Genomic DNA, 22,718 nt, shown 5'->3' with positions numbered 1-22,718 from the left:
CTGAATTGAGGACTAGATCCACCTTCAGTTCAGTTCAGTTGCTCAGTCGTGTCCAACTCTTCACGACCCCATGAATCACAGCACGCCAGGCCTCCCTGTCCATCACCAACTCCCGGAGTTCACTCAGACTCACGTCCATCGAGTCAGTGATGCCATCCAGACATCTCATCCTCTGTCGTCCTCTTCTCCTCCTGCCCCCAATCCCTCCCAGCATCAGAGTCTTTTCCAATGAGCCAACTCTTCGAATGAGGTGCCCAAAGTACTGGACTTTCAGCTTCAGCATCATTCTCTCCAAAGAAATCCCAGGGCTGATCTCCTTCAGAATGGACTGGTTGGATCTCCTTGCAGTCCAAGGGACTCTTAAGAGTCTTCTCCAACACCACAGTTCAAAAGCATCAATTCTTTGGCACTCAGCTTTCTTCACAGTCCAACTCTCACATCCATACATGACCACTGGAAAACCCATAGCCTTGACTAGACGGACCTTTGTTGGCAAAGTAATGTCTCTGCTTTTGAATATGCTATCTAGGTTGGTCATAACTTTCCTTTACAAGACCTAAAAACAGACCTGAAAAAGATGAAACTGATCAGCCAGCAACTTAACTGTCTGCCAAAACACTCTTTAAAGAAAGACAGCAAAAGCCAAACACTTATCCAACACCCAACCAAAAATGACTAGATGTGCCAAGAGAACTCCCCCACCCACCAAAAAGACCCATGCTAAGAGAAAATTCAGTCAATAGGAAAAGCCCTGAAATGGTGCATGGAAGACGACGACAAGGACCTCAAAACAGCGATAAGCAGGGGACTTCCCTGGCAGTCCAGAGCTTAGGACCGCCTTCCAACGCAGGAGGTGCAGGTTCTGTCCCTAACTAGGAAGCTTATAGCCCACATGCCTCGCAGCCCCCCGCCCCCGGCAAAAAAAAAGACAAGCAATATTGTAACAAATTCAATAAAGGCTTTAAAAATGGTCCACATTAAAAAATATATATCTATCTAGGGCTTCCCTGGTGTTCCACTAGTTAAGAATCTGTCATGCAACGCAAGGGACACTGCTTCCATACCCGGTTCAGGAAGATCCCATGTGCTGTGGGATCAACTAAGCCCATGAGCCACAACTACCGAAGCCCACGTGCCTCAGAGCTTGTGTCCTGCAACAAGAGAAGTCACCGCAGCGAGAAGCTTACACCCCACTCACCACAACTAGAGAAAGCCAGCATGCAGCAACGAAGACCCAGTGCAACCAAAATTAAAACTAATAAATACTTTTTAACAAAGAAGTAAGACTTCCTTGGTGGCGCAGTGGATAAGAATCCTCCTGCCAATTCAGGGCACGGGTTTGACCCCTGGCCTGGGAGGATCCCACGTGCGGGGGAGCGACTGAGCTCGTGCGTGACAGCCGCTGAGACCGCACACTGCCAGCACTGACGCCTGTGCGCCCAGAGCCGCGCTCTGCAAGAGGGGCCTCCACACCGCAGCAGACAGCAGCCCTGCTCGCCCCAGCCAGAGAGAGGGGCAGGCGGCAAAGAAGACCCCACACAGCCAGAAAGAAAGGGAGAAGTATACCACTATTATGCCTGAGCAACTTAAGGGAAGCATGACTGTAATAGAGAGAGAGAAGATATTTAAAATGAAAACAAAAAAACTTTCAGAAATGAAAAATATTTAACAAGAAAATGTCAGGGCAGATGATTAACAGCAGATCAGAGAAGGGAGAAGGAAAGAACAGGTGAAACTTTAAGACACGAGCAACACAGACGATCCCAAAGGAAACACACAGAGAGAAAATCTAACACAGCCTCACTCACATGTGCAACAATACCAGACAGTCTAGCACACTTGGAACTGGAGTCCTGGTAGAAAACAGAAAATGAGCCAGGTAAAGATTCTTTTTTAAAATGCTGAAAATTTTCCCAAATTTGATGAAAACTACAAACCCAGGGTTCCAAGAATCTAAACAAACCAGGTAGAATAAAGCACACACACCATGACAGAACCAGACCAAAAAGCACATCACAATCAAACTGCTGAAAACCAGTGACTGGGGGTGATCGCCAGCAACTACAAAAGCCTGAAGTCAGCCGAGTGACGTCCTCAAAGGGCTGGGAAAGAAATAACCAACTTGGGATTCTATACACATGGTAATACCCTGAATATAAAATAGAAACATGTTCCAACAGGCAAGGTGGAAATAACATAACACTAGTACACCTGCAGGACAAGAAACGTTAAGGAAGTCCTTCAGGTGGAAGAGAGATACCAATTAGGGATCTGAACACACAGATACTAATAAATGAAGAGCACAGGACACCACAGATATATGGGTAAAGATAACAGACTTTTGCTTTCTCACTTTAAAAACTTCCCTGAAAGGTACGTGTTTAAAGAGTGCATGATATATTGTCAGGTTCACAACACATACAAATAACATGCATGACAAGAGCACAAAGAATGGGGAACGAGAAGAGGCCGGGTCCTGTCTGTGAAGAGGACACCACCATACCTTCGGCCTAACAGACTGCTGACAGACGTGAAATGCATGCAGTACACTGTGATGCATTTGGTGTCTATATTGTAAACCCCTGAACCACAAACACACGTGAAAGTACAGCTAAACAGCCAACAGTGGAGATAAAATATTCTTTAAACATAAAGGTGCAGAGAGGCTAAATGTCAAAGGATGGGAAAGACACAAGGGAAATTCAGGCATTAGAAAGCTACAATGTCTGTGTTAACCCAATATTGCTGCTGCTGCTGCTAAGTCGTGTCCGACTCTGTGCGACCCCATACACGGCAGCCCACCAGGCTCCACCATCCCTGGGATTCTCCAGGTAAGAATGCTGGAGTGGGTTGCCATTTCCTTCTCCAGTGCATGGAAGTGAGAAATGAAAGTGAAGTCGCTCAGTCGTGTCCGACTCTTTGTGAGCCCATGGACTGCAGCCCACCAGGCTCCTCCATCCCTGGGATTTTCCAGGCAAAAGCAGTGGAGTGGGGTGCCATTGCCTTCTCGGAGGTATAACACTACAGAAAAATTATTCAAAACTTGCTACAATTTTGGGGGGGCTTTATTACTTTAAAAAGAGAATCTATACGATAAATGGATACATCTCTAACACAGAGCAAAGGTAACAAAAGAATACATAAAGCATGATTCCATTTATGTAAAGCTGACAAACAGGCAAAACTGCACTACTGTTTAGAGACACACACACGTGGTAAAACCATCAAGAAAAGCAAGGAAACTATCACAAGACAAAACAGGAGCTACTTCTAAGAGAGGAAATGGCTGTAATCAAAGAAGGGCACCCTGAAGTACCCTGAAGCACTGACAATATTCTATCACTTGACCCGGATGCTGGTTACACACATGTCTGCTTATAATTATTCTTTAAACTGCACATACTTTTATGCAGTCTACTGAATTTCTCACACTATTAAAAAAAAAACAACTACTGAACAATAATAATGTAAATAATTCTGCAGGTAGATTTTTATTCTGAACATGTGTTTCCATATTGACCTAAAATAGTTTCAGCTAATAGTGTACAGCAAAACCAAACTGCCAAAGATACAAAGAATGAAGTCATCAGGAACCCAGACAAAAAGAGAGAGGAAATCTCTCTGGAAATCTCTTAAGGTTCCAATGCTTTTCAAATTTTAATGTGGATCTCAAACTACAGACAGAGAACCAACAGACCTGGAGTTGACCTGACCTTCTGCACTCTAACCCTGGTGATGCCAATGTTGTCAGTCCATGGACACTGAGTACCAACACTCAAGAAATCATTAAAATGTAGCTGATGTGAAGATCAGCTAAGAGGAAAGGGAATCAGAAGGTACTGGGAGCATGTGCCAAGCACCATGTCTCTAAAGTGAAAGTTGCTCAGTCGTGTCCCACTCTTTGCGACCCCCTGGGAATTCTGCAGGCCATAATCCTGGAGTGGGTAGCCTTTCCCTTCTCCAGGGGATCTTCCCAACCCAGGAATCGCACCAGGATCTCCTGCACTGCAGGCAGATTCTTTACCAACTAAGCTATTAGGGAAGCTAGCTCATTTAACCCTACCTCAATTCTGTAAGGGGCATATTATCAGTTATGTTTTATAGATGAGGGTAATGAGGCCCAGATAAATTAATCTGCCCACAATTAGCCAGCTCTGTTCAAAAAGAAAAATAAAGGAACCAGAATTGAAACCCAATATGTTCTGAAGTCTCTAAGAAAGAATTTACTAAATGTGAGTAAAGGAGAAGCATGGTGAAGCATTTCAGGCAGCAGAATTCAAAGCGCTATGCAACCGCACGGCATCCCGATCAAGCCTCTCACTTTGCATACAGAGCCAGCTTCCTCACTGATACAAAAATATTCTTCAGAAACATAATGCATTTTGACAAGATGCTGTAAGAGAAGGAAATTTTCATTTCCACTTATATTTTTTCTGGTGGTGGTCAGAGCAAAGGAATTCATGAAGGGTAAATAATGTCCCGACTACTCCCTATCCCCAGGAAACTACAGGACAATAGCATTCTCGCACGCAGTAACGCTTGTTTCACAAGCTTGCTTGATCACGAAAAAAATCACCCAGTAGGTACATTTCCTAGAGACTGTTTCGGAAAGCAGGGATAGGTCCAGGAATCTTAATTTAACAAGCACCCGAGCAGACTCAAGTCCAGAAAACCCTCGGTAGTACTTCTAAAACCTAACCTGATGCTCTCATCCATACTCTTCCTATGCCTTATACACTTTACTGACAGCTTTAAAATATGGCTAATAAAACTTTCAGAAAAAAATAACATATTATAGCAAGCAACCTTACAGATTATGGAGCAACTTAACCTTTATTTTACATATGAGGAAACTTGAAGTCCAAAAACAGGTCATATATTTAGTGGCAAAACAGAACCTGTATCAGCTCAAAGCTCCTTCTAACACATATACGCACATACCAACATCTATTTTAAGTAGTGAGGTGGTCTTTTTTTTTTTGCCCATGCCACGTGGCCTGTGGGATCTTTACCTTGACCAGGGACTGAATCTAGGCTCTCAGCAGTGAAAGCGTTGAGCTCTAACCACTGGACCACAGAGAATTCCCACCAAAATTTATTTTTAAAAGATGAGCAGTAAAGCATTACTTACTGATGACCATCAGAAAGTGACTAGTTGGGACCTCCCTGGTGGTCCAATGGTTAAGACTCTGCACTCCCAATTTAGGGGGCCTGGGTTCAATCCCTGGCTGGGGAACTAGATTCCACAAGCCCCAACTAAGAGTTTGCACACTGCAACTAACCATCCTGCAGGCAGCAACTAGATTCTGGAAGCCACAACTAAGATCTAGCACAACCAAAACAGATAAATATATATATATTTTTAAGTAACTAGTTGAACAAATTTGGCACATTCGCAAAATGAAGCTGTGGAAATAATTAGGCACTACCTCTGTTCCAAGCATGATCTCCAAGATATGTTAAGTGAAAAGAACTTCTGAACAGTGTACATAATATGGCAACCTTCTATGTAAGAAAGGATAAGAAAGAAAGGAAAAGACTATATGTAGATATTTATTTTTGCAAAAAGAAATACTGAAAGGATAAACTGGAAATTAATAAAAGTTAGGAAGAGATGCAAAAGTAAGTACTCAAGAGATACCTGGAGTAACAGGCAAGTTTGGCCTTGGAGTACAAAATGAAGCAGGGCAAAGGCTAACAGAATTTTGCCAAGAGAACACACTGGTCATTGCAAACACCCTCTTCCAGCAACATAAGAGAAGACTCTCCACATGGACATCACCAGATACTCAACACCAACATCAGATTGATTATATTTGTTGCAGCCAAAGATGGAGAAGCTCTATAACAGTCAGCAAAAACAAGACTGGGAGCTGACTGTGGCTCAGATCATGAACTCCTTATTGCCAAATTCAGGCTTAAATTGAAGAAAGTAGGGAAAACCACTAGACCACTCAGGTATGATCTAAATCAAATCCCTTACAATTATACAGTGGAAGTGACAAATAGATTCAAGGTAGACAGAGTGCCTGATAGACAGAGTGCCTGAAGAACTATGGACGGAGGTTCGTGACATTGTACAGGAAGTGGTGACCAAAATCATCCCCAAGAAGAAATACAAAAAGACAAATGGTTGTCTGAGGAGGCCTTACAAATAGCTGAAAAAAGAAGATAAGCTAAAAACAAAGGAGAAAAGGAAAAATATATCCATCTGAATGCAGAGTTTCAAAGAATAGCAAGGAGAGATAAGAAAGCCTTTCTCAGCGATCAATGCAAAGAAATAGAGGAAAATAGTAGAATGGAAAGACTAGAGATCTCTTCAAGAAAATTAGAGATACCAAGGGAACATTTCATGCAGACTGGCATAATAAAGGACAGAAATGGTAGGGACCCAGCAGAAGATATTAAGAAGAGGTGGCAAGAATACAAAGAAGAACTATACAAAAAAGATCTTCACGACCCAGATAAGCACAATGGTGTGATCACTCACCTAGAGCCAGACATCCTGGAATGCAAGGTCAAGTGGCCTTAGGAAGCATCACTACAAACAAACCTAGTGGAGGTGATGGAATTCCAGTGGAGCTATTTCAAATCCTGAAAGATGATGCTGTCAAAGTGCTACATTCAATATGCCAGCAAATTTGGAAAACTCAGCAGTGGCCACAGGACTGGAAAAGGCCCGTTTTCATCCAATCCCAAAGAAAGGCAATGCCAAAGGATGCTCAAATGACCACACAGTTGCACTCATCTCACACGCTAGCAAAGTAATGCTCAAAATTCTCCAAGCCAGGCTTCAACAATACGTGAGCCAAGAACTTCCAGATGTTCAAGCTGGATTTAGAAAAGGCAGAGGAACCAGAGATCAAATTGCCAACATCCGTGGGATCACAGAAAAAGCAAGAGAATTCCAGAAAAACATCTACTTCTGCTCCATGGACTATGCTAAAGCCATGACTGTGTGGATCACAACAAACTGGAAAATTCTTAAAGAGATGGGAATACCAAACCACCTCACCCGCTTCCTGAGAAACCTGTTTGCAGGTCAAGAAGCAACAGAACAGGACATGGAACAACGGACTGGTTCAACTGGGAAAGGAGTATGTCCAGGCTGTACATTGTCACCCTGCTTATTTAACTTATATGCAGAGTCCATCATGAGAAATGCTGGACTGAGTGAAGCACAAGCGGAACACAAGACTGCTGGGAGAAATATCAATAACCTCAGATATGCAAATGATACCACCCCTATGGCAGAAAGTGAAGAAGAAGAAAAGGGCCTCTTGATGAAAGTGAAAGAGGAGACTGAAAAAGCTGGCTTAAAACTCAACATTCAAACAAGGAAGATCATGGCATCTGGTCTCATCACTTCACGGCAAATAGATGGGGAAACAATGCAAACCACGACAGACTATTTTCTGGGCTCCAATCAGTGCAGACGGTGACTGCAGCCATGAAATTAAAAGATGCCTGCTCCTTGGAGGAAAAGCTATGATAAACCTAGACAGCATATTAGAAAGCAGGGACACTACTTTGCCAACAAAGGTCCGTCTAGTCAAGGCTATGGTTTTTCCAGTGGTCATGTATGGATGTGAGAATTGGACTATGAAAAAAGCTGAGCACCAAAGAATTGATGCTTTTGAGCTGTGGTGTTGGAGAAGACTGTTGAGAGTCCCTTGGACTGCAAGGAGATCCAACCAGTCCGTCCTAAAGGAAATCAACCCTGAATATTCATTGGAAGGACTGATGACGAAGCTGAAACTCCAGTACTTGTGGCCCCCTGATGTGAAGAGCTGACTCATTTGAAAAGAACCTGATGCTGGGAAAGATTGAAGGCAGGAAGAGAAGGGGACGACAGATGAGATGGTTGGATGGCATCACCGACTCAATGGACATGAGTTGGGGCAAGCTCTGGGAGCTGGTGATGGACAGGGAGGTCTGGTGTGTTGCAGTCCATGGGGTCGCAAAGAGCAGATACGACTGAGCGACTGAACTGCACTGACCGAGGAAGACATGATGCAAGCGCCAGCCATGCGGCACACCTTGGCGATCTCCCCTCTTGGTCGCAGGTCTGAAAGTCGCAGCAGTGCTTGAGGTGGCGGGTGCCCCTCCCCTCGATATTCTTCGAAACTGCTGTTATACCATCTCTCCCTTTTGCTCCCAGCACTTGAGGCAACAGTGTCTCCCTGGTTCTTGGTCTCTAAGTTACCCTGCCCTACTCTGTTTTGCCCTCTCAGTCTTGCCACCTATATTAAATATCCTCTACCTGAAATATCTAGTATGTTTTTCATTTTCTTGACTGGATCTTGACAGAATATTCTAAAGATAAAAAGAACCACAAATAAAATTTAAATTTACCTTAGTAATTTTGTTAGTAACAATATGAATACTATACTTTTAAAAGTTACGTGTACAGTAGGATAAAGCAAATAAATATGAACAATTCTAGAAAATGAGATTATCAGTTCAAGAAACACAAATAAAAAACCTAAAGAGAAGAGCCCTGTAATATGTTCAAATTGAACTGGAATGTCGACATGAAGTTTTGATTTCTAAAAACCGCGTCTTCTGTCTCTGCCCAGTGAAAGAACCTGGAGATAAGGAGGGCCCAGCGGCAGTGAGCACCGAGGGCACTCAGAACTCGGGTTCTGACGGCATTCTCTGTGAAGGAGACTAGGTGTTCCTAGAAACATGACTGATTTGGGGTCAAGAAGAGAGAGAGTGCAAGGTGCACCTGGGGTATCTTGTGACAGAAAACCACCCCCAACTGACGGCACAGCGAAAGGACGCAGCGTCAAAGAGACCCACGGCCGCAACCAAGCGCAAAAGAATGAATAAATACAAATTTTCTGCCCACAGTGATACAGAGATTAGCAGGGACTCATTTGCTGCCACTGAAGTGACTGACTGTGTGTGTGCTCAGTTGCTGAGTCTCATCTGACTTTCTGCGACCCCACGGACTGCAGCCCACCAGGCTCCTCTGTTTATACAATTCTCCAGGCAAGAATACTGGAGAGGGGTGCCATGTCCTTCTCCAGGGGATCTCCCCTGCTCAGGGATCGAAACTGCATCTCCTGATTTGCCCAGCGGATTCTTTAGCAATGAGCCACCTGGGAAGCCCCAACAAAATTTATAACAAGAAGCAAAGAATCAACCAAAACACCCTGCCTTACTAGGAGAGACTTTTAGTAGTTAATTCCTGGTTGATGGTATCTTGCCAGCTAATAATTGTGAAAACAATCACCCTTTCGCAACCTCCAATGAAACTGACTGAGGCAAGGATCACTGATGGACATGAAAACCAATAGGTGAAAGAGAACAGAGTAACTGTGTTAAATTGCTACCCAACGGATTACCTGATCCACATAAAGGGAAAGCTTTACAAAGGAAAGATCGAGGACTCTCAGGTTAACCAAGTGATCAAACTCAGTATCAAAATGGCAAAAGCTGACATCAAGTGTGATACAACATGAACACAGTGTCACCCAGGACTGCAAGCAGGACTCTGTCAAGCCTTCAGACTTGTCTTAAGAGGGGATAACGAGGGGACTAAGTGACACAATACACAGTGAGACCAATCACGACTGTGGAAGGGTCTACCAAAGAACCAGACTGGCCTCTTCAAAATCGACGTCTGGGCTTCCTTGGTGGTCCAGTGGCTAAGACTCACTTCCCATGCAGGGAGCATGCGTTCGCTCCCTGGTCAGGCAAGTTCCACATGCCACATGCAGCAAGAAAAAAAAATAGTTAATGTCACTGAGGGAAAGAAAAAAGGGGAGGAGGTTTTTAGACTATGAAGCAAAAACTAAGTAACAGCCAAATGCAAGCTGGCAATCCTGACCGGATCCTGGTTCCTACTCTAGGCCTTTACACTCGCTGTTCCTTATGTCCCCAAACTTACCACTGAACGTCCTGCCTCGTATCTTTCAGCCTGAACATCACCTCTCACTGAGCCTTCTCTAAACCAATTTCAATTCGTTTTCCCTTCAAGCTAGCTCTCTTTCATCTTCTTTGAAGTACTTATGTGAAATTTTGTTCATTCATTAATTCCTTTCTTCATTCTCAAATATAAGGTCCTGGAAATCAGAGCCCTTGCCTATTGTGTCCACTGTGACCCTAATACCTTGAACCATGCCTAGCACATAGCAGCATTCAATAAATGTTTGTTAAATGGATGGACCAATCAACAAAAAGGCAAGAAAGACTCAACAGACACTTGGGATTATGCAATGCTTCAGAAAGATCATGAAGAACATCAGCCATAAGAATCAAAAGCACACACTGGGTGCATATGCGACACAGAAGGACTACATGTGCCTGTGGCACTAAAACAGGGCATGGGAATCACACTGCCTGATGGGAATCACACTGCGTGATTGTCCCCTTTAAGGTATGTGGTAGCAGTCAGCACCGTAACTTTCTTTTTGGAACCTATTTGTGCGAGGACAAACAGGTGGAGCATACAGGAGTTATTCTATAGAGCTAGACCGAGTAGTTAAATGAAAAAAAAAAATGGTTTCTATTAGGAAAATGAATCTTTCAGTTATAAAAATGAACATGATTTACATGAGAGGCAGTGAGACGAGTCTGGCTTTAACAGACTGCACGATACGTGTCGTGGAAAACAAGGCTGGAAAAGTACAAAGAAGTCCAAATGGAGAGCTTCACAGATAAGCGTGTGTGTGTTAGCCGCTCACACACAGTCCGACTGTCCAGCTCTTTGCGACCCTGTGGACTGGAGCGCAGCAGGCTCCTCTGTCCATGGGACTCTCCAGGCAAGAATATGGGAGTGGGTGCCATTTCCTTCTCCAAAAAGGCTGATGCAGTGTGGAAACCAGGATGGTGACCGCACTCAGCAGCACAGCTGCAATAAAGCATCACTGAGGTCTGAGGAAGTGCTCTCTTCTTATCTCACACGTAAGAGAACCAGGCAATAATGAGCCACCGCAGGATCCCAATCAGAGGAGAAACATTCAGAGCGCAGTTCTTTAAAACTGGTCTGTCATAATACTGTCACTTCAATCTTAATCGTTTCCAGAAACTACCAAGAAGAACAACTCCATCAACAGCAACTACTTTTCATAGACTATTTATCGTGTGTGGACATTTACATGTTTTATGAGGCAGGAACTGTAACTCCCTTCCTGAAGATGAGGGAGACTGAGATCACACATCTAATAAACAGCACGGCCCTGGCAACAAGACCAGTTCATTGAACAACTACATCAGCGCTTCAGTCTGCCTTCTAGAGTCACGCCAGCAAATATAATGAGAAGCAGGCAAATCTGAGGAACACTGAGCAAGATAATACAGGTCTGCACAGGGCACACACACAGATTGTTTCAGTAGTATTAACCAACGAGTCCCAGCTTTACCAGATTAGAATAAAATTATTCTATCTAGAGAAATGGGAATATTGAGATGGGAACCTGGTTAGTAAAGGTATTTTTATCTTCAGAGACGTGTGGGGTGAAATAACGGACTTAGTTGTGAACACATGGGCAGTTGAATTAGAGAATATGCTGTATAAAGTCCCTGGAAAATTAAGAGGCATAAAAGAAAGATCACAACTGGATAGATTTAAGAAACATCCGGGCAGTGGTGTCAAATGAAGACACGAATAAGCCCAGTTCTCCAAAGACAGCAAGAGGAGCACAGGGGAAACGAGAGAACATGTATTCCCGCTACAGGCACGTCCGCACACGGGGCGGGCAGGCCACTGGGACGACGCGATGACAAAGCCAGCGGCCACGTTCCCTTGTTCCAGTCTCAACGTTTCATCAAACAACGTAGTAACAATGTTTACGATTCGAGTGTTTACTATGTGCTAGGCAATACGTTGAGAAGCTCATTCGCACTCTGAAACTTAACTGTCCCCAAACACGGGCATTACCCTCATTTTATAGATGAAAAAACTGAGGGTTAAAGAACCTAAGGTCCATACCCAAGGAAAGCAGCAGAACTAGGCAGGACATGAGCCTGGGTCTCCCCGGGGCCAAAGCCTATTATCTTAATTACTATACTGAAATAAATAATGATCAAGCCAGCCCACAGAGCATATGTAAACCATTAAGCTTCCTCTGTGTGTTTACACATTACATAAAAGCTGTCATTTTAATCATTTTCGAATATGTAGTGCAGTGGCATCAAGTACATTGTTGGGCAACCGTCACCTCCATCTACCTCCAGAACTTTGATCCCAAACTAAAATTAAACTGTAACTCTCCCTTGCCTCTTCCCGGCCCCAGCAACGGTCATTCCACTTTCGCTCGCTATGAATTAAGACTGTTCTGGGGAGCTCATACCAGTATGATCACACAGTATTTGTTCTTTTGTGGCTTATTTCACCTGATGCAACATCTTTAAGATTCATTACCGTTAAGTTACTTTAAGTTAAATAAAATGTGACATTCTAATCCACATACTGTTATGTATCTCAGTGGAAACAGTGTCAGACTTTATTTTTCTGGGCTCCAAAATCACTGCAGATGGTGACTGCAGCCATGAAATTAAAAGACGCTTACTCCTTGGAAGGAAAGTTATGACCAACCTAGATAGCCTATTAAAAAGCAGCTAGAAAAATGAACACATCACCTTCACTTTCCTGTCAACCACGACCTTAAGCACCCATTTTCAGTTAAGATACAGATGGTGTGTGTCCAACACTGCACCACTTACAGATGCTGCTCAGTTCAAACATCTGTAGAACTTCTGCAATGTGGGCAGCAGCACGCTACATTGATTATAAAATACCACAGCACTAAGACGAGAAAACTGTACTGAACAGAAGTTCAAGATCAGAGATGCTAAGCAACCTCAATTTATGTAAATAGATTTTACAAAATAGTTTAGTAGAGTTCTGGCTTAAGCTGTTAGCTTCACCTCAGAAGAAGGACGTTCTTGCTTTATTTATTATTGGGAAAAGAGACAGTATTAATAATCACTAATAGTCAACATTCTGAGGGACAGACAACTAAACATTGATTGTGATCAAATTAAAATCATAGTCCTGCGTGTGCCCGTTTATAAAACAAAAACAAAAGCGTCATCCCTCTAAAGTTGTCACCACTTAGTAATCTGAGATATTTTAACTGCAGCTGCAATGTTTGTGTTTATTTCTTGTGCATGTGACTCACTCTCAAAAAGGTTCTCCCAAGCCTCCGGTGGATTTCTGAGGATGCAGAAACCATAACTGGGGCTCACTGTGTGGGAAGTGTCAGAACAGTGAATGAATAAAAGAGGAAAAGAACTCATGACAGAATTCTTTTCTAAGTTTTTATAAAAAGCAGGTTGCTCACAAAAGGGATATTTTCCTGCAGAATAACAGGAAAGGCTGGGGAAAGCCACCCTGGCTCTGAGACTTTCTCACTCCCTTGGTTGGATTCAGTGCATTTTTCACACTGCAGCGTATTTAACTCATTTCTTAGATTGGCTCCCAGACCATGTTGCGAGCAACTTCAGACCAAAAGCTGTCTTGTCTTAGAATCATCAGGACCCACTTCCCAGAATGTCCAGCACAGAGAAGGCCCTCAACAGGCATCTTCATAAAACGGATCACTGAATAATCAACTTTACATTCACCTTCTATTTTACAAAGCATTTTCACAAACACTGTTGTTTCACGTAACAATCTTGTGAAGTGAGAAGGGCGTAATTTAAACAAATGGCTTCTGGTTTCATACAGACTGACTAAAACAAACCTGAAATCACGAAGACAATCGTGTATTTTTGTTCATCTCTGGAGTAACTTCTGGGGACTTCAATATTCTTGTAAAACCTAGAGGCTGGGCTAGCATTTTCACAGTATGTAGCAATTACACGGCTCTGAGTCTTACAGGAGGGTTTTAACTTTATAAAGCAGTTTTAGAGAAGGCTCTTCCAGAAATCAGACACTTGAGAAGCATCCTAAGCGATTTTTCCTGATCCTACTTTTCTGTGACTCTGAGAAGAAACTGCAAAAGGCAAAATGCTGGAGAGTGAATGATGTCATGGATGTCCTGAAGTTGCATCAATACCTGATGATGATTTAGCACAACAACCCAACACAGCACGCCAAGAAGTGCAGTGCCAAACCACCAGGACGTTTCCTGCATTAATCTCCTGACTCTTTATTAGCACATTGATACGCAGAGCGGCTCTCCAACTTTCTAAAACAGAGAAGTTGCTGGTTTAGGTTCATGTCCTTAGCAAAGGCACTGAGAGAATCTACAAATCTCTATGGAAGAGGCTTTAAGAGGAAAAAAGGGCCCCAAATTAGCTAACATTAAACAGTTGTTCTTCTAACAATTAAAAGCTCCTGAAACAGACTGAAAACCCGTGGATCAATATAGATAAGAGTAATACTTATACCAGGCCTGTCAAAAGCTAACAGTTATAGGATATAAAAGGACATCATGCAACACAAAGGAAACCAGTTTATATACACGCATACGCTCAAAATGAGGGATCTGAAACAGAGCATCACTATTCCCAGTAAAAGCTGCAGACTAAATCTTAAATGCTCACCTCTGAACGATGCTATTTCCTCTCAGATTTTCTTGTCCCTTTAAACCCATGATGTCATCCTTCTTAAGCACTAGTTGAACAAATGTAAGTTACAAAAGGTATCTCGCGTGTCCAAGCCAAGCTATGGCCTCAACAATTTCCCACAGAACAACTGCAACTGAAGCCATCATTCCTCAAGGAAGAGACTGCAAGGCTTCACACTGGCTTCTCTACTAGAGAAACAAAATCAAAGTCTCCACATTAGCATCTGAACAACAGCAACAAAAGTTGTTCTCAAGAAGGCTAAGTACTGCACAACGTCCGCCAGCAACCAAGAACGGGTAATGCGTTCTGGGCAACTGGAACCCACCACAGGAAAGTCCAAAGACTATGGCAATTAAAAAATAAAGCTTTTATTCTCCTAATAAAATTCAGAAACCAGTAGACAAAAGCAATTAGGTATCGAAATCTTAACAATCCAAAGGTTTCAAAGGAACGAGGGCTTCATTAGCACCGAAGTTACTCTGCGGAGACTATCGAGATCTTACAACTGTTTTTTCTTCGTTTACAAATTGGTTCCCACCCTCCACGGTTCCCTTTGCACAAACAATTCTCGCCAGAAGCCTTCCACTGTCACAACGTGGGCTGCTGTCTTAATCAAGGAGATCCGCAGTTCCTACTCGCTGGGGGAACACTCAAAAAGCTAGAAGGGTAGGAAAGGTTGCTTGTGTTTCATTTTTAAAAGCCAATTCCAAAATCTTCCTTTTGCAGCTGCAGCTTCAGAGATGCTGGCTCCTCGCCGCAGCCCTAATTTTGGAGCGCACCGGCCTCCGGCGCCTCCCGAAAGGCGTTGAAGATTTGGGGGCGGGGTGGAAGGTGATCTGACACCTCAAAGCCATCCTTACCCCGGTCACACACCCTTCGTGGCCCCGGTGAGGGGACGAGAACCGCCGTGCTAGAGGGCAGAGGCCGGGTTCGCCTATCCCAGAGGCTGCCTGGAAAAGGGCTCTCCTCCCTGCCTCACCCGGGGAGGCCGAGGAAGACTAAGGCGAGGCCCCCAGGCCAGCCGGCACCGACGCCCGCGCGGGGTCCACGGCCCGGGCCGGACCCAGCGCATAAAGGGCAGGCGGCGCCGGCTCCCAGCCGCGGCCCCGGGAGAGGAAGAGGCCTCACCTGGCCTAGCCCGCGCCACGTTCTCGGGTACGCTCCGCTGGCGAAGGCGGTGAGGGAACCCGGGTCAGGACGCGAGCAGAGGCGCTGCGCCCCAGGCCGCGCCCGCCGCACTCGGGACGCCTCACAGCTGGCGGGACACCGAGCAGCCCGGAGCCGCCATCTTCCTCCACTCAAACGCCGCCGCCGCCGCCGCCGCCGCCTCTCTGGCTGAGCAGACAGCTCGGAGCGCGCATGCGCCACGGGCCGGCGCGGAGGACGCGCGCGCGCACTTGTCAGCGCGGCGGGCCCGCGCGGGGCGGCCTGTGGGCGGTGCCAGGTGGAAAGGTGCGTGCTGCCGCCGCCGCCCCAGCCCGCCGCCGCCGCCCCGCACCCCACTGCAGACCCCGGCAGGTTCTCCAAGGTCGGAACGCCGCCTGTGGAGCCAGGCTGGAGGGAAGGACGGCCTCAGAACCGCTCTCACCCGCACTCCTTGGGACAACCGAGCAGGTTTACCAACGGCTTGAGACTGTAATAGATGTCAGTTAATTCACTTGTACTTCTCAGGGTCCGATGAGCACAAGTGCTCTTGATGCCAACTGATGGAGAGAAACTCAGTGCCTTGGTTATGCAACTAAGCCTCCCGTAACTGTAACCACCACTGTGTGACTGGTTACTGACTCCATTTTTCAGGTGCGGAAACTGAGGCACAGGATGTATCATTTTCCCAAAGCCGCATTGCAGGGTAGTTGGGGTGCGGAGGTAGGATTTGAATTTAGGCGTAACTGGTTCCCAAGCTCTTTGTGCTTTCCATCATCATTATTGCGATGGGATGGGTTCCAGCAAAGTCCCCCTTCCAAGGGAGCAATCTGGTGTGTGGATGCCAACCTTCCTGAAGTATCTGTACAGCATGTGATCTAAGGGGGTTCCAGAGATACAGAGCCCAAGGACGTCAGTCTTCACCCCAGGCACCTAACAATGAAGCAACCTTGAACTGCCAGCCCACCACCCTGGGATAAAGTGGGCATTCTGGGACACCTCATAGGACATGGGGCTGGGTCAGAACTAAGTCTGCTCTCAAGTTGGGAAGGCAAGACGCTACTGAACAGATCTGGGTCAAGCTCACTCTGAAAAGCACTATCTGTGCTACACACTTGAATAATGCAAAGACCCCTGGTTAAACACTCATGGAGGGAGCTTTCTGGTGGTCCAGTCGTTAGAAATCTGCCTTGCAATGCAGGGGACACCAATTCAATCGCTCATGCTGGAGGATCCCACTTTCCCCAGGGGGCAACTAAGCCTCTGCATGGCAGTTACTGAGCCAGTGGGCCCTAGAGCAGGTGCTCCACAAGAGAAGCCCGTACACCAAGAAGAGTAGCCCCTGCCCACCACAAGTAGAGAAAGCCTGCTCAAAGCAATGAAGACCCTCCACAGCCAATAAGTAAAAAATCTTGGGGGCAGGGGGAGCCTTTCGGTTAGAAAATGTCACAGCAAAAGAGAAACTTGGTAGTTATATTTAAAAATAAATATTAAAATCATATCATTAAAAACCCCAAGCTTGGCTTCCAGGTTGGCTCAGTGGTAAAGAATGTCTGCCAACGCAGGAGACACAGGTTTGGTCCCTGGTCCAGAAAGACTGTCCACGCCTCGAGACAGCTGAGCCTGTGAGCCACAGCCACTGAGCTTGTGCTCCAGGCCCGAGAGCCACAAGTCCTGAGCCCACGTGCCACGACTGCTGGAGCCTGAGTGCTGCAGAGCCCGAGCTCTGCAACAAGACCAGAGGCTGCGATGAGAAGCCCACGCAGGCAACCAGAGTAGCCCTGCCCAGCACTGGAGAAAAGCCCTTGCAGCAGTGAAGACCCCCGCGTGTCAAATAAGTAAAAGTTTTAAAATCTCAAGCTTAAAAATTGTCATAGAACGTGTGAACAATTCCCCACCCCCAAATACTCTGTAGAGCTCAGTGTTAGAAACACTGGACCAGCTTGTAAGTGCTTCCTTTTAAAAGTGCAGGTTCTACCTTTTGGCTCTCTGGAGGTCAGCAACAACGAGCACCTTATGAAAGGCAGCAAAAAGGGAACCAAGAAGGAAGTGGTTGGTCTGTTTTCTAAGAAAGATTGGTATAATGTGAAAACATCAGCTATGTTCAATATAAGAAATATTGGAAAAACACTAATAAAAACTCTGGGAACCAAAATCCCATCTGATGGCCTCTGGGGTTGTTGTTTTGAAGTGAGCCTTGCTGATGTGCAGAATGATGAAGTGGCATTTTAAAACTTCAAGCTAAGGAAAAAAAAAAAACTTCAAGCTAATTACTGAGGATGTTCAGGGCAAAAACTGCCTAATTTCCATGGCAATGATACCTCTGACAAAACATGCTCCATGGTCAAAAATGGCAGACTGTGACTGAAGCTCATGTTGATGTCAAGATTACTGATGGTTACTTGCTTGTCTGTTTTCTCTTGACTTTACTAAAAAAAAGAAAAGAAAATGAAACAATCAGATTGAGAAGAACTCTTATGCTCAGCTTTGACAGGTCCACCAAACCCAAAAGATGATGGAAATCATGACCCAAGAGATGCAGACAAATGACTAGATAGAAGTGGTCAATAAGTTGATTTCAGACAGCATTGGAAGAGACCTAAAAGGTTTATCAGTCTATTTACCCACTCCATGATGTCTTTGTTAGAAAAGTAAAACTGCATATACACACACACACACACACACAAAACTGGGGCATCCATGGTGCTTCAATGGTAAAGAATCCTCCTGCCAATGCAGGGCCTCAGGGTTTGATCCCTGGGTCACATAATTCAATCACTGTGCTGTACACCTGAAACTAACTCAACACTGTGAATCAAGTATGTTTCAGTTACACTTTTTAATATAGATGAATAAATAATAAAGTAAAAATGCTGAAGCAGTTCAAGTTTGACTTGGGAAAACACATGCAGTTTTATAATGAAGTGGTGATTCTGGAAAAGCTACTGGGGATGAGACAGGTACTAAAGTTGAATGATCCAACGGATGTGGGCCATGCGTCCAAGAATCTTTAAAATTCAGACCTTTAACAATGATAAAAATCTTGTGTAAAAAACTAGGTTCCAGGGCCCAGGCTAGACACTGCCTCCAACTTCTTCTAAAGCTCCCCAGGGATTCTGATGGCCAATTGGGTTTGGAACTGCTAGATCATGATAGAACAGGTTCAAATACAGAACCACTCTACCATGAATCTCCTAGCTCAAAGATAGCAGGGACTTTCTGTACACTGCTTTATCACCAAATAGAGACTGGCACACATTGGAGACTCACTAAGTATTTGTTGAATGAATAAATGAACTGGGAATTTGAAAACAAGGCATCCAGTCAAATATTAGCGAGTGCCCATGGCAGCCCTCTCCACTGTTCTCACCTGGAAAATTTCACTGCCAGAGAAGCCTGGCGGGCTACATCCATGGGTCACAAAAAAGTTGGGACATGGCTTAGTGACTAAACAAGAACTATGTGCCAAGCCATAGTAATGTACTTAAAAAAAAAAAGTCCAGTAATATACTTTTAAATAAAACAACAAAGTCCTTGACCTCATGGAGGCCCCACAGTTTACTGGGAGAGACAGAGAATACTGTGTAAAAGGCCAATAAAAATTATCATTGATGATAAGCCCTAAAGTATTATTATTATAGCAATGGCCGTCAATGTATAATGTATACTTTTATCATGTACCCAACACTGCTACTTCAGCTTCCCTGGTAGCTCAGACGGTAGGTAGAGTCTGCCTGAAATGCAGGAGACCTGGGTTCTGTCCCTGGGTTGGGAAGGTCTCCTGGAAAAGGAAATGGCAACCTGCTTCAGTATTCTTGCCTGGAGAATCCCATGGACAGAAAAGCCTGGTGAACTGCAGTCCATGGGTTGCAAAGAGTTGGACAAGCAACTAACTTTTCTATGTTGCACAACTTCTAAACACTACTAAGTAAGTGCCTTTGTTGAGCTTATTTTGCAGATGATGAACCTGATGAACACTGGGATTAAGTGGCTTAACCTAAAGTCACAGTGGGTTTGAACCCAGGTGGTCTCTCTTCAAAGACTTTGCTACTGAACTCTGTACAATGTTGCTTCTGACAAACAAAAGGAACATAAGATTAAGGTCAGTTAATATATGGCCTGGAATATCAGGAGAAAAACTGGACAATACCTCCTAGGTCGTGGAGATTTGGGGGTAGGGAGGATATATGATGAAATGGTGTTTTAGAACAATCTCTCTACATGGTGAAGACAGACTGGGACATGACTGGAGATGAGGGGACTAAACAAAGCTAGGATGAGGGGAGTGGCTATGATCCGATCCCTCTAGGATCATCTAGAGGCCACCACTACAATTACTGAAATGAATTTCTCACGTATTTACTTACTTAGAATAAATAATATATGCACGTAAAACAAATTTCAAAGGGTACAAAAGGGCACATGATAAAAATGAAGTCCATCCCACCGTCTCCCAGCTACCTGGTAAACTTCCTCTCCACCGAGGTGACCACCGTTATAAGTTCCTCATATCTTTCTAGAGATGCTGCACAAATACACAGATAAATTAAAACCCACACAAAGCAGACTGTACTCACTGCTCTGTCCGTGCTGTTTCCCTAATGACTATCGTTCTTCCAGATCTTTTGAAGTCAATTTACTTAGAACCACTTAAGTTTTGTTAGTAGTTCATTCTATTCCTTTGCATGGCTGGTCCATATATTTTTAAAACAAATCCTCTAGAGATAGGCATTTGTTTCCAGTCTTCTGTGATTATAAACAAACAGCAATCAATATCCTTATACATGTATTTGCATATGAGTACATGTATCTGTAGGGAAATTTCCTAGAAATGCAGTTGCTGGGGGACTTCCCTGGGGAAGGACTGAGGCAGTCCAGTGGTTAAAACTTCACCTTCCAACGCAGAGGGTGTGGGTTCCATCCCTGGTAAGGGAGCTAGGATCCTACATGCCTCCTGACCAGAAGACCAAAACATAAAACAGAAATAATATTGTAACATATGCAGTAGAATTTATAAAATGGTCCACATAAAGAAAATATTTTTAAAAATGGAATTTCTGGGTTAACAGACATGTACATTTTAAATATTGGTAGTGGGTTCATGGGCTTTCCTGGCAGTTCAGCTGGTAAAGAATCCACCTGCAATGCAGGAGACTCCAGTGCGATCCCTGAGTTGGGAAGATCCCCTGGTGAAGGGATAGGCTACCCACTCCAGTATTCTTGGTCTTCCCTGGTAGCTCAGAAATTAAAAATAATTTACCTGCAATGTGGGAGACCTGAGTTTAATCCCTGGTTGGGACGATCCCCTGGAGGGCATGGCAACCCACTCCAGTATTCTTGCCTGGAGAATCCGCAGGGACAGAGGAGCCTGGCGGGCTACAGTCCATGGGGTCACAGTCAGATACAACTGAGTGGCAAAGCACAGCACAGAACAGGGGGTTCATAGAAAAATCAAGGGAATTCCAGAAAAACATCAACTTCTGCTCCAGTGACTATGCTAAAGCCTTTGCTGTGTATGGAGTACAACAAACTGGAAAATTCTGAAAGAGATGGGAATACCAGACCACCTGACCTGCCTCCTGAGAAACCTGTATGGAGGTCAAGAAGCAACAGGTGGAACTGTAGGGAAATTGGGAAAGGAGTATGTCAAGGCTGAATCTTGTCACCCTGTTTATTTAACTTATATACAGAGTACATCATGAGACATGCCGGGCTAGATGAAGCTCAAACTGGAATCAAGATTGCCAGGAGAAATATCAACAACCTCAGCCATGCAGATGACACCACCCTAATAGCAGAAAGCGAAGTGGAACTAAAGAGCCTCTTGATGACAGTGAAAGAGCATAGTGAAAAAGGTGGCTTAAAACTCAACGTTCAAAAAACTAAGATCATGGCATCAAATCCCATCACTTCATGGCAAACAGATGGGGAAACAATGGAAACAGTAACAGTTTATTTTCTTGGGCCCCAAAGTCACTGCAGATGGTGACTACAACCCATGAAATTAAAAGATGTTTGCTCCTTGGAAGAAAAGCTATGACCAACCTAGACAGCGTATTAAAAAGCAGAGACAACACCTTGCCAACAAAGGTTCATCTAGTCAAAGCTATAGTTCTTCCAGTGGTCATGTATGGATGTAAGAGTTGGACTATAAAGAAAGCTGAGCACTGAAGAACTGATGCTTTTGAACTGTGGTGTTGGGAGAGGACTCTTGAGAGTCCCTTGAAAACAGCAAGGAGATCAAACTAGTCCATCCTAAAGTAAATCAACCCTGAATATTCATTGGAAGGACTGATGCTGAACCTGAAGCTCCAATACTTTGGCCACCTGATGCGAAGAGCCAACTCACTGGAAAAGACCCTGATGCTGGGAAAGATTGAAGGCAAGAGAAGGGAGCAACAGAGGATGAGTTGGTTGGGTGGTATCATTGACTCAATGAACATGAGTTTTGAGCAAACTGGAGATAGTGAAGGACAGGGAAGCCAGGCATGCTACAGTCCATGGAGTCCCAAAGAGTCGGACAGGAATGAGCGACTGAACAAGAAGTGGCCATTTATTTCTTAACTGCCTACGTGGCCTCAGCTTGAAAATCAGATGGAAAATGTTCTCACTAAGGGCTTTACTCTTATATTTCTATCACATGCCAGATTGTTTCATGTCGTAGATCAAATGTACCTAAGTTCTGAGTGCAAATCACTAAGCCCCAAACATGGTATAACAAACATTTCATAAGAAAGAGAAGCTCATGCTTTAGGGTCTCTGCCTGTGCTTGTTTATGCCACTGCATCAACTTTTGGGGTTTTCCCCCTGAAGGAAGAAACTGCCACCACTTCCTCAATTTATTCATTTTTGGCCATGCCACACAGCATGTGGGATCTTAGTTCCCCCACCAAGGATTGAACCAATACCCCCTGCATCAGAAGCATGGAGTTTTAACCAATGGACCACCAAGGAAGTCCCCCCACTTCCTCAATTTTAGACTTCACTTGATTCCGTCCCTTCATTTTAGAGATGAGGAAGGGACTTGCCCAAGATCACAGGCCTACATG

At 44.5% G+C, this 22,718-nt stretch overlaps 1 protein-coding gene and 1 pseudogene across 2 annotated transcripts in view; one reads left to right on the top strand and one right to left on the bottom strand.

The window, feature by feature from the left end:
- The window catches only part of FBXO42 (F-box protein 42), a 105,716-nt gene that overhangs the window by 65,865 nt on the left and 17,133 nt on the right, over positions 1 to 22,718 (bottom strand). The window contains exon 1 of one of the 2 annotated variants that reach the window (XM_055574349.1): positions 15,655 to 15,836. The exons of the other annotated variant lie outside the window; for it this stretch is intronic. The gene's annotated coding sequence lies outside the window, so the exon portion shown is untranslated. Of the gene's footprint in view, positions 1 to 15,654; positions 15,837 to 22,718 lie in introns of those variants that run through there. 2 annotated transcript variants of the gene reach the window in all.
- On the top strand, positions 15,848 to 19,325 carry LOC129647143 (40S ribosomal protein S3a-like; annotated as a pseudogene).

Source organism: Bubalus kerabau, chromosome 3, assembly GCF_029407905.1.
Source record: "Bubalus kerabau isolate K-KA32 ecotype Philippines breed swamp buffalo chromosome 3, PCC_UOA_SB_1v2, whole genome shotgun sequence".
Lineage (NCBI taxonomy): Eukaryota > Metazoa > Chordata > Mammalia > Artiodactyla > Bovidae > Bubalus > Bubalus kerabau.
The sequence above is the reverse complement of the archived record's forward strand: the minus strand, read 5'-3'. Positions and strand labels throughout refer to the sequence as shown.